Source organism: Anopheles funestus, chromosome 2RL (assembly GCF_943734845.2).
Source record: "Anopheles funestus chromosome 2RL, idAnoFuneDA-416_04, whole genome shotgun sequence".
In the NCBI taxonomy this organism is placed as follows: Eukaryota; Metazoa; Arthropoda; class Insecta; order Diptera; family Culicidae; genus Anopheles; species Anopheles funestus.
In genome coordinates this window covers 81,513,378-81,527,007 of record NC_064598.1, presented here as the reverse complement: position 1 = coordinate 81,527,007, position 13,630 = coordinate 81,513,378, and positions in this window count along the sequence as shown.

Sequence of the window (13,630 nt, the reverse complement as noted above, 5' to 3'; positions counted from 1 at the left end):
TTGAGAAATTTTGCAAAAAAAATAAAATTGATTTATTTTAATGCCAATTGGTTGCAATAAGTTTCTTTTCACTCAAATAATGTTTTGAACAAAAAAAAGAATAAAAAATTATGAAAAAATTAAAAAAATATAAAAATTAGAAAATTTCATAAGGCTCATTTTTGCGCCAAGTTTTGGGTATAAGTCGGTCGGTATCCAACGGATCACCAATCTTTATTCTGTGGTCGATAGATGGCACCAATAGCTACATTTTCTTCTTGGACGGCCATGCCCTCAGCTGTCTGTGCCAGAAGTTATGCGAGGAACCAAGTTCTTTACACTCTTTGAGAAAATGTAAAATTTTCCTCATTTTTGCGACAAGTTTTGGCTATAAGTCGGTCGGTACCCAACGGATCGCCAATCTTTAACCTGTGGTCGATAGATGGCACCAATGGCTACATTTTCTTCTTGGACCGCCAGGCCCTCAGATGTTTGTGCCAGAAGTTATGCGAGGAACCAAGTTCCTTACCCTCTTTGAGAAAATGTAAAATTTTCCTCATTTTTCTGCAGTTCAGCAAAATTTTTAAATGTGATATATTTTATTGCGAATTTGTTGCAATAAGTTTCTTTTCACTCAAATAATGCTTTAAATTAAAAAAAGAATAAAAAATCAAAAAAAAATTTCAAAAAAATTTTCCACTCGAAAATTTCATAAGGGGTACCCCTTACGTTTTTTTTTGAGAAATTTTGCAAAAAAAATAAAATTGATTTATTTTAATGCCAATTGGTTGCAATAAGTTTCTTTTCACTCAAATAATGTTTTGAACAAAAAAAAAAAGAATAAAAAATTATGAAAAAATAAAAAAAATATCAAAATTAGAAAATTTCATAAGGCTCATTTTTGCGTCAAGTTTTGGCTATAAGTCGGTCGGTATCCAACGGATCACCAATCTTTAACCTGTGGATAGATGGCACCAATAGCTACATTTTCTTCTAGGACGGCCATGCCCTCACCTGTCTGTGCCAGAAGTTATGCGAGGAACCAAGTTCCTTACCCTCTTTGAGAAAATGTAAAATTTTCCTCAGTTTTGCGACAAGTTTTGGCTATAAGTCGGTCGGTATCCAAAGGATAACCAATCTTTAACCTGTGGTCGATAGATGGCACCAATGGCTACATTTTCTTCTTGGACGGCCATGCCCTCAGCTGTCTGTGCCAGAAGTTATGCGAGGAACCAAGTTCCTTACCCTCTTTGAGAAAATGTAAAATTTTCCTCATTTTTGCGCCAAGTTTTGGCTATAAGTCGGTCGGTACCCAACGGATCGCCAATCGTTAACCTGTGGTCGATAGATGGCACCAATGGCTACATTTTCTTCTTGGACGACCATGCCCTCAGATGTCTGTGCCAGAAGTTATGCGAGGAACCAAGTTCCTTACCCTCTTTGAGAAAATGTAAAATTTTCCTCATTTTTGCGCCAAGTTTTGGCTATAAGTCGGTCGGTATCCAACGGATCGCCAATCGTTAAGCTGTGGTCGATAGATGGCACCAATAGCTACATTTTCTTCTTGGACGGCCATGCCCTCAGATGTCTGTGCCAGAAGTTATGCGAGGAACCAAGTTCCTTACCCTCTTTGAGAAAATGTAAAATTTTCCTCATTTTTCTGCAGTTCAGCAAAATTTTGAAATGTGATATATTTTATTGCGAATTTGTAGCAATAAGTTTCTTTTCACTCAAATAATGCTTTAAATTAAAAAAAGAATAAAAAATCAGAAAAAAATTTCAAAAAAAATTTTCACTCGAAAATTTCATAAGGGGTACCCCTTACGTTTTTTTTGAGAAATTTTGCAAAAAAAATAAAATTGATTTATTTTAATGCCAATCGGTTGCAATAAGTTTCTTTTCACTCAAATAATGTTTTGAACAAAAAAAATAATAAAAAATTATGCAAAAATTAAAAAAATATCAAAATTAGAAAATTTCATAAGGCTCATTTTTGCACCAAGTTTTGGCTATAAGTCGGTCGGTATCCAACGGATCACCAATCTTTAACCTGTGGTCGATAGATGGCACCAATAGCTACATTTTCTTCTTGGACGGCCATGCCCTCAGCTGTTTGTGCCAGAAGTTATGCGAGGAACCAAGTTCCTTACCCTCTTTGAGAAAATGTAAAATTTTCCTCATTTTTCTGCAGTTCAGCAAAATTTTTAAATGTGATATATTTTATTGCGAATTTGTTGCAATAAGTTTCTTTTCACTCAAATAATGCTTTAAATTAAAAAAAGAATAAAAAATCAGAAAAAATTTTCATAAAAATTTTTCACTCGAAAATTTCATAAGGGGTACCCCTTACGTTTTTTTTGATAAATTTTGCAAAAAAACTAAAATTGATTTATTTTAATGCCAGTTGGTTGCAATAAGTTTCTTTTCACTCAAATAATGTTTTGAACAAAAAAAAGAATAAAAAATTATGAAAAAATAAAAAAAATATCAAAATTAGAAAATTTCATAAGGCTCATTTTTGCGCCAAGTTTTGGCTATAAGTCGGTCGGTATCCAACGGATCACCAATCTTTAACCTGTGGTCGATAGATGGCACCAATAGCTACATTTTCTTCTTGGACGGCCATGCCCTCAGCTGTCTGTGCCAGAAGTTATGCGAGGAACCAAGTTCCTTACCCTCTTTGAGAAAATGTAAAATTTTCCTCAGTTTTGCGCCAAGTTTTGGCTATAAGTCGGTCGGTATCCAACGGATCACCAATCGTTAACCTGTGGTCGATAGATGGCACCAATGGCTACATTTTCTTCTTGGACGGCCATGCCCTCAGATGTCTGTGCCAGAAGTTATGCGAGGAACCAAGTTCCTTACCCTCTTTGAGAAAATGTAAAATTTTCCTCATTTTTCTGCAGTTCAGCAAAATTTTTAAATTTGATATATTTTATTGCAAATTTGTTGCAATAAGTTTCTTTTCACTCAAATAATGCTTTAAATTAAAAAAAGAATAAAAAATCAGAAAAAAATTTCATAAAAATTTTTCACTCGAAAATTTCATAAGGGGTACCCCTTACGTTTTTTTTGAGAAATTTTGCAAAAAAAATAAAATTGATTTATTTTAATGCCAATTGGTTGCAATAAGTTTCTTTTCACTCAAATAATGTTTTGAACAAAAAAAAGAATCATTCCACCTCGAGCTACCGACCAGTACGGACGTGTTTTGCTTCGGGTATTGATCAGATTAAGGGGGAATAATTAACAAGTATTAGTGACAACTGTTTTACACGTATTGGAGACGACCAGAAAGCGATCACCTTCTCGGTCCAGCGACATGGACCGAGTCAAAAAACAACGAGGTAGGCCTCGTAAAGCGTCCCTGGATTTGGGAAACGTGAATAACATTGCAGCGGTGCCAACCTGCAACGAATACGAGCTCCTCAGTGATACCGAAGAAATCCCGCGCAACGCGACCACAGTCAAACCACGTAAAGTGGACCGCGTCCCACCGATCATTGTATGCGGTACATCAGTAGGAGATGTACATCGTAAAATTACATCTGTTAGTGTCGTGCATTACACCACAAATATTACTACAAAAGGGATAGTAGTTACTACAACAAACACCGCGGACTTCCGTAAAGTGGTAGAGGAATTCAAACGCACGAGCACGCAATTTTACACACATTTGCTGAACGAGGAGAAAACGACAAAGATTGTCCTGTTTGGCTTACCCGACTACCCAATCGAAGACATTCAATCTTACCTAGAAGATTTAAATGTGAAACCACAGGCAATTAAAAAACTTCATATTAAAAAAAAGAAGTTCGATGATCAAATGTTATATTTGCTCCACTTCCCCAAAGGGTCTGTAACCCTCAGTGAACTAAGAAACATTCGTGCAGTGAACCATCATCGCGTTTACTTTGAATATTACGCTTCATCAAACGGACCGATCCAGTGCAAAAATTGCCAGAAGTTTGGACATGGCGATGCAAATTGCCACCTTAAACCCGTGTGCGTCAAATGTGCCGGTACGCACATTTCGAAATCGTGTCCATTGAGCCTAACGACCACAAGTCCGGATGGTAAGATTACACCTTCTAAGCTACGCTGTGCGAACTGCGGTGACCACCACACTGCCAATTTCCAAGGGTGTCCAACACGAGCAACGGTTAGTAGAACTAAAACTATTAGACCAAAAACAGCCCAATTTAGTTTCGAGCAAACTAACTTCCCGTGCTTGGAAAAAGTTCCAAAGCCTATACCGCATGCTATGAATTACAGCAATGCCCTGAAGACCCAAACTCAAACCCGACAGTTTGACCTCAACATCGATCTAAGCGAAATAGGGCAGATAGTAGAAGATGTGTACATCAATCTGAGCAAGTGTAGCTCAAAAAAAGACCTAAATTCCGTCCTAAAGACCTAAAGACCGACCCTTTAAATTAAAAAAAGAATAAAAAATCAGAAAAAAATTTCAAAAAAATTTTTCACTCGAAAATTTCATAAGGGGTACCCCTTACGTTTTTTTTGAGAAATTTTGCAAAAAAAAATAAAATTGATTTATTTTAATGCCAATTGGTTGCAATAAGTTTCTTTTCACTCAAATAATGTTTTGAACAAAAAAAAGAATAAAAAATTATAAAAAAATTAAAAAAATATAAAAATTAGAAAATTTCATAAGGTTCATTTTTGCGCCAAGTTTTGGCTATAAGTCGGTCGGTATCCAACGGATCACCAATCTTTAACCTGTGGTCGATAGATGGCAGCAATAGCTACATTTTCTTCTTGGACGGCCATGCCCTCAGATGTCTGTGCCAGAAGTTATGCGAGGAACCAAGTTCCTTACCCTGTTTGAGAAAATGTAAAATTTTCCTCATTTTTGCGCCAAGTTTTGGCTATAAGTCGGTCGGTACCCAACGGATCGCCAATCTTTAACCTGTGGTCGATAGATGGCACCAATGGCTACATTTTCTTCTTGGACCGCCATGCCCTCAGATGTTTGTGCCACAAGTTATGCGAGGAACCAAGTTCCTTACCCTTTTTGAGAAAATGTAAAATTTTCCTCATTTTTCTGCAGTTCAGCAAAATTTTGAAATGTGATATATTTTATTGCGAATTTGTTGCAATAAGTTTCTTTCCCCTCAAATAATGCTTTAAATTAAAAAAAGAATAAAAAATCAGAAAATAATTTCATAAAAATTTTTCACTCGAAAATTTCATAAGGGGTACCCCTTACGTTTTTTTTGAGAAATTTTGCAAAAAAAATAAAATTGATTTATTTTAATGCCAATTGGTTGCAATAAGTTTCTTTTCACTCAAATAATGTTTTGAACAAAAAAAAGAATAAAAAATTATGCAAAAATTAAAAAAATATAAAAATTAGAAAATTTCATAAGGCTCATTTTTGCGCCAAGTTTTGGGTATAAGTCGGTCGGTATCCAACGGATCACCAATCTTTAACCTGTGGTCGATAGATGGCACCAATAGCTACATTTTCTTCTTGGACGGCCATGCCCTCAGCTGTCTGTGCCAGAAGTTATGCGAGGAACCAAGTTCCTTACCCTCTTTGAGAAAATGTAAAATTTTCCTCATTTTTCTGCAGTTCAGCAAAATTTTTAAATGTGATATATTTTATTGCAAATTTGTTGCAATAAGTTTCTTTTCACTCAAATAATGCTTTAAATTAAAAAAAGAATAAAAAATCAGAAAAAAATTTCAAAAAAATTTTTCACTCGAAAATTTCATAAGGGGTACCCCTTACGTTTTTTTTGAGAAATTTTGCAAAAAAAATAAAATTGATTTATTTTAATGCCAATTGGTTGCAATAAGTTTCTTTTCACTCAAATAATGTTTTGAACAAAAAAAAGAATAAAAAATTATGAAAAAATTAAAAAAATATCAAAATTAGAAAATTTCATAAGGCTCATTTTTGCGCCAAGTTTTGGCTATAAGTCGGTCGGTATCCAACGGATCACCAATCTTTAACCTGTGGTCGATAGATGGCAGCAATAGCTACATTTTCTTCTTGGACGGCCATGCCCTCAGATGTCTGTGCCAGAAGTTATGCGAGGAACCAAGTTCCTTACCCTGTTTGAGAAAATGTAAAATTTTCCTCATTTTTCTGCAGTTCAGCAAAATTTTTAAATGTGATATATTTTATTGCGAATTTGTTGCAATAAGTTTCTTTTCACTCAAATAATGCTTTAAATTAAGAAAAGAACAAAAAATCAGAAAAAAATTTCAAAAAAATTTTCCACTCGAAAATTTCATAAGGGGTACCCCTTACGTTTTTTTTGAGAAATTTTGCAAAAAAAATAAAAATGATTTATTTTAATGCCAATTGGTTGCAATAAGTTTCTTTTCACTCAAATAATGTTTTGAACAAAAAAAAGAATAAAAAATTATGAAAAAATTAAAAAAATATCAAAATTAGAAAAGTTCGTAAGGCTCATTTTTGCGCCAAGTTTTGGCTATAAGTCGATCGGTATCCAACGGATCACCAATCTTTAACCTGTGGTCGATAGATGGCACCAATGGCTACATTTTCTTCTTGGACGGCCATGCCCTCAGATGTCTGTGCCAGAAGTTATGCGAGGAACCAAGTTCCTTACCCTCTTTGAGAAAATGTAAAATTTTCCTCATTTTTCTGCAGTTCAGCAAAATTTTTAAATGTGATATATTTTATTGCGAATTTGTTGCAATAAGTTTCTTTTCACTCAAATAATGCTTTAAATTAAAAAAAGAGTAAAAAATCAGAAAAAAATTTCAAAAAAATTTTTCACTCGAAAATTTCATAAGGGGTACCCCTTACGTTTTTTTTGAGAAATTTTGCAAAAAAAATAAAATTGATTTATTTTAATGCCAATTGGTTGCAATAAGTTTCTTTTCACTCAAATAGTGTTTTGAACAAAAAAAAGAATAAAAAATTATGCAAAAATTAAAAAAATATAAAAATTAGAAAATTTCATAAGGCTCATTTTTGCGCCAAGTTTTGGCTATAAGTCGGTCCGTATCCAACGGATCGCCAATCTTTAACCTGTGGTCGATAGATGGCACCAATAGCTACATTTTCTTCTTGGACGGCCATGCCCTCAGCTGTCTGTGCCAGAAGTTATGCGAGGAACCAAGTTCCTTACCCTCTTTGAGAAAATGTAAAATTTTCCTCAGTTTTGCGCCAAGTTTTGGCTATAAGTCGGTCGGTACCCAACGGATCGCCAATCTTTAACCTGTGGTTGATAGATGGCACCAATGGCTACATTTTCTTCTTGGACCGCCATGCCCTCAGATGTTTGTGCCAGAAGTTATGCGAGGAACCAAGTTCCTTACCCTCTTTGAGAAAATGTAAAATTTTCCTCATTTTTCTGCAGTTCAGCAAAATTTTTAAATGTGACACATTTTATTGCGAATTTGTTGCAATAAGTTTCTTTTCACTCAAATAATGCTTTAAATTAAGAAAAGAATAAAAAATCAGAAAAAAATTTCAAAAAAATTTTCCACTCGAAAATTTCATAAGGGGTACCCCTTACGTTTTTTTTTGAGAAATTTTGCAAAAAAAATAAAATTGATTTATTTTAATGCCAATTGGTTGCAATAAGTTTCTTTTCACTCAAATAATGTTTTGAACAAAAAAAAAGAATAAAAAATTATGAAAAAATTAAAAAAATATAAAAATTAGAAAATTTCATAAGGCTCATTTTTGCGCCAAGTTTTGGGTATAAGTCGATCGGTATCCAACGGATCACCAATCTTAAACCTGTGGTCGATAGATGGCACCAATGGCTACATTTTCTTCTTGGACCGCCATGCCCTCAGATGTCTGTGCCAGAAGTTATTCGAGGAACCAACGTTCATACTCTGTTTGATAAAATTTAAATTTTTTTTTTTGAGCAATTTAGCAAAAATTAAAAATGTGATATATTTTGATACTAATTGGTTGAAATAGGTTTCTTTTTATTCAAATAATGCTTTAAATAAAAAAGAGTAAAAATTAAAAAAAATCTAAAAATTTGAAAATTTCCTAAGGCTTAGGTTTTTTTTGAGTAATGTAGGAAAATTTTATAAATTGATTTTTTTTTAATGCGAATTTGTTGAAATAAGTTTTTTTTACTCAAATAATGCTTAAAATATTAAAAAATTAAAAAAATAATAATAAAAATTCTAAAAATTTGCCAATCTCTTAAGCAGAGACGGATCCCGTTTAATATCCTTGCCGATCACACTATTCCGCTTGTTCGCTTATGAAGGTTTGATAGTTAGGCAGAGCGAGAAGTATATCCATTTGGCTAGTTTGGGTATTGTACACATGTATTCCGTTTCTACTCATGTGTATAAAACGTTTCGTTTCAACTCACTCGCACATTTTCGTTTCAACTCACGTATTTACTCTTTTTGCAACTCGACTCACCACGGCTACATGCTTACACTCATGAGTGAATAAGTGAAAAAAGAGTCGCTAAAACTCATCGTGGTGAGTGAACGAAACTCGTTGAATACAACGTTTCAACTCACTATCTCACTCTTACTCACTTTGGACATCTCTAAACTCTACCACAACTAGCGAATTGGGGAAATATATTTATACATATGGTATATATCAATTAAGATTCCCATTTTCACGAAGAACATTAATTTTGGTATAATTTTCTAATTTCATATTTTTTGTGTCAACCCCGTGTAAGATCATTTATTTATGGATCGTTTCGTTTTTCTCTCACTCTTAACACCATTACTGAATCGCATCATAAAGCAGGTAAAATATGACCCAAAAGCGCAAAAACTCCATCTCTACACCAGAAGCTGCAGTTAGTAACATCCTTCTTAAAAACTGTCTTATCACAACGTTATTCATGTCCCTATTTTTTGTTCGTGGGACACCTCTTTCTGATTCGATGGTTTACTAAAACCCCGATTAACCGTTGTGCCGTGGTTTGACACAAGCCGATTCACGGTTTCCTGGAATCTGGTGCAACTGCTTAAAGATATGTGGCTTCACTAATTAAATTTTTCATTCCAGTTCCGGGGCTAACGAGAAGCGATAACTTCAACCACTCTGGCATGATGCCGAATCGTTTTTTTTTCTAAGAGGGAGAGAGAGATTTTCTTTATTTTCTTTACCAGCATTGCAACTACCTTCCCGTGTACCTTGGAACAGTATGGATTTTGGGATAGTTTCGGTACATCTTTCCGGTGGAATGTCCGGTTGTCACTGCGTTCATTCGATGGGAATGCACTTTCACGTCAGCTTTACCGTTTTTGGGTGGGTGAGAAAAAAGGAAAGTTTCAAACGCGTCGTACCGTGACAGAATCGTTCTCGACGACGACATCATCATCATCATCATCACCAACCCATCAAGTGTGCCCCAGCTGGTGTATAGACAAGGCGTACGAACACTTTCTTATCGTCTGCCGGAATCATTTTGACGTCTGCGACACGCTCTGCTTCACTCTGTGGCCCATCATGTTTCGCATCACGTGTTTGTAATGATGGGACCAAAGACTGTCTGCCCCTTTTTCGGCGGTTCATCCTTGGCCTCCATGGCCTGGTATCATCGGTGGTCGGGCTTCATTAGCGCGAACGGAAGTCAGTCTTGAAGAAATGTAATGCATTATGATGAAATTAGTGCACGAACCCGAACTTACGGTAATGTCTTTGTTAGTGTCGCCGTGTTTTTTTTTTCTCTCTCAAAAAAATGTTTTCTAATGGGTTTATCATCGTTAGAAGCTTTAAATAAAGTTATGAGTAAAACGATTTAGTGTGTGAATGTTCGAATTGAAAAGCCTTTTATATCCATCAGCAGGGATATAAATCGAATGTCAGCTATGTTTTAGTATGCATATATGCAGTGCTCATCTCGTGAAAGCTTTGAATGAAATTAAATAACACAACATTGGGTCCATTTTTCGCGATTGAAATATGCACCTACCCATACTACACGGCAAGACTGGGGGGATTCGTGACCGTTCCATATTAAAATCCATAAACTTCATCGCACTCGACAGGAGCTTAATCGCCGTTTGGCACCGGTGAAATTGTTTTAAATACGGCCATTCGGTGACCTCACATAACTCAGCAGAAAGCTCATGTACACCAACAAAACCCCCAACCATTTCAGCGGGGGAAACTATCAGGGAGACAGTCGGAAAACCTGTGCCGGGAAAGTCCACCCAACTAGATACGTGTTCTCTCTCTCGCTCTCTCTCCCTCTAAAACGCTAACACTACCTTAAACTGAATGTACATCACCGCGGGACTACACGGGCAAAACACGACACATTTAAAAAATACGCCCCAAAACGCCTGGTAACTCCATAAAATCTCTCCCCCCCGCATTCGAATAGGGTTGGAGTATGGTGGCTATTTGTATAGTGTTTTTTTTTTGTTGTTTCGTTAGCCCCTTTTTTACACTCTCGACAAGCGGTCTCTGTAGGTCATCTCTGGTCTGCCTGTGCCTGCCTGTATCGAGAGGATGAGGACGTGTAAATGCCAACAGGGTGCACAAGCGGAGTACATCCGGATCTGGTCTGGGTGCTGTTGTCGGTGGTGTTGTTGAGTCGGTTAGCAAATGTCATAAATTTCCATTTATTTTTCCTGTTCGAACATAAAACTATATGCTTTTGATAAACGACCAGAAGATGCAATGCGAGAGGTGTGTGTGTCTGTGTGTGGGGGGGAGGGGGGGAAGGGCGTTAGTGGGCCAACTCCTACCACCTCGCGATTCTGGTGCCAGTGGTGGCTAACATTGATACGCGGGAATGGTTTGAGCTTAGGAGATGCACTTCTACCATCTACCCTTAACAATGCCATCGGCATCGAAGGTGGCTGCACTAACACGGGCAGTCCTTTAGCCTGCTAGTGACACCGATGTGGAAGGATAGATTTTCTTTTGAGCCCTCTCTGTGTGTGTGTGTGTATGTGTGGCGCGAGGTTTTATTTTGGAACATGTGACTAGCACAAAGCAAACTCGGTGGCCCAGATTATCGGGTTTATTCACCGTATCGAGGGCACCAGGTGGAAAGGTGCGCCCTTTTTGGGGGCAGTTCGTGGATCGTACGGATGAGTCATAACGTGCTGCGGTTGATAATAAACTGTAAAGGTTTATTGGTTTTTGAAATACTTTAATTTTCCATCATAATAAACGTGTTGGGAGATAAATTCGCTTATGAAAAGAATCAGTTAGAAAAAACTAATTACAAAAATTAAATTGTCAGATAAAAAAGAAACAAAGAAAGATATGGATAAGAAACTATGGAATAATGATAAACAAACGAAATACAAGTCTATCCGAAAATAGCTGGGGAAAAACTAAAATACAAAAGTTAAAGTTCCGTAAACAAATCAAAGTTTGTACTGTAATCAATATAAAAATAAGGTTAAATATTTATTAGTGAAATATACAATTAAATTAATAAACAAATCCTATATTAAATGCTACATATAATGGACTGCTGAAAAGATTAGCTATGAATTTTGAGTTTATTCAGTTGTTGTGAATAACAACGCGTCATCGTTTTGATTCGAATGCGGTGACAGAATTCACTTGTTTTGGTTAGACAAATGTGACAGTTAATTAATCGTAATTAATCGATTATAGCAGACGAATGACACCGGGACGGAACGCCGTGAAAGGAAAAAGGATGGCCGTTAAGGAAAAGGGAATTGTATAAATAGGGGCCAAAAGACGCGCTTTCGGCCTCTTACATTTCAAATACGCGGCAAATAAAGACCAATTTGTGGTCGCTAATAGGTGAACCAACAAAACCTTTTTGAAGTCGCAATCATTTACAACATCAGTAGTATTACTAAGAAAATGTATTATTTATTGTTAATTTAATATTTCCAGTATAGGAAAATAAAGCAAATGTAAATAAAAATTGAACGAAAATGTTGTAAACTTAAACTATGCCCAAACTAAAACTAATTGAAACAGATTCAATGAAAAAGAAAGAAAATCAACTGACGGCATCACATATAGTATATAAAAGTGTTAAAATAAATTTAAGACACAAGGACCTTTTTTTATAAAAAAAATAATCAATTTTTGTTGTGAATGGTAAAGTTTTAAAGAAGAAAATAACCATTATTAAAGTAATTGAAAAATGCAAATAAAGACAAAATTATGCCTTGACAAATGTGTTGAGTTTTTAATGTGATGAAAAACACAAAAGGAAAGCATTTTGGAAAATATAAATCCACATGTAATGTAACAAGCCTTATTGAATGTTACAAAAAAACCTTAAAAGAACGTTCAAAAAGTCCATTGTGTCGTATGGGGAAAAGCTTTCGATACCGGGGCAGTTGCCTCTTAACTGCTCACCGTAGTTCATAAAACGCATTCCTGCGCTTACGGTTCACGTTTCGGTTGATCACTTCCCGATCATCCGAACGTGTCAAAAAATCTTCCCAAAAAAGGTCGAAAAAAAAAGATGATGGCATATATACTTTAAAACCAACCAAAACAACCCAACGCAATGGGTAACGAAAAAGAAACAAAATTGACTTTTCTAACGAAAGAAGAAAAAAAACATCCGTGCCCACCTTTGTCCCGAAACCGCAAACGATGGCCAACATTTTTCGGGGCTAACTAACGCTCTGGCGGTTTGATCGTTCAGCATCATTTGAAACCATTCAATTTCAATCAATCCACAATTAAGTCTAGACGTGAAGGCATCAAATCACACGAGCCATCCATCCATCCATCCATCCATCTATCCTATCTATCCATCCATCACCACCAACCCCCTGCCCCATTCATACGTGGGCTCGGGAGTTCTCCCGAGCCGATGGATTTTCATCGATCGATTTAACATTTGGCTCGCAACCAAAAGTGCGAGGCCGGGCGCACGTGGGCACCCGCTATTTCATCGACCACCGTGAAGTCCTTTCGGTGGACTAGTGGAGGCTGTGTGCCAAGTGGCACTCGGAACTGTGACTCTTTGGCAAACGATGAACATATGCACACAGAGCGTTCGTCCACCTTAGGGACCACTGACGGTTTTGTAAAGTAATTCATCAAACCAACCGGCTCAAACCTATCCATCCGGTCGAATAGAGAGGTGAATATATTTCTCCACCCATACATAGCTAACTGTTTTTCCCCCGAAACCAATTTCCACGGAATATACACACCCGGCCCGTAAACATGCACTCCACATGGTGGCTGCTTCCGATGCAACTGAAGTGGAACTTTTGCTCCAAATCCAACAATCCTGTTGGATAATGCAACAAAAAAACAAAGGCACACGAATCACACGGTGGTACTACAAACCAGGTGGTCAAGTGGACAGTGCGCGTTGCGTGTTTTGCGTTGTTTGGAAACAATAAGCCCTAAAAATAAATTGAGATATTATCGGGTGGTGATTGCGTTTTGATTTGTTCCGCTGATATCAATCCCGCCTAAGGTAAGCGAAGGAAGACTCCATTCATGGTGGGAAATGGCTGATACTATTTTACGGGAGTTGCCCTTTTTTTCACGGCCGGAAATGAAGTTTTATTTGCAAATTTTGTTAAAAGTGAAAATTTTGTGGTGTTTGTGGTGCTTCTGCGGTGAATATGTATTCATATTGCATTGATTTGATTTAATCAACAATGATGATCTGATTCCCAAGAACTGGGTTAGATTTAATGGAAAACAAAAGATATAAAGTTTTCACTGGCATAT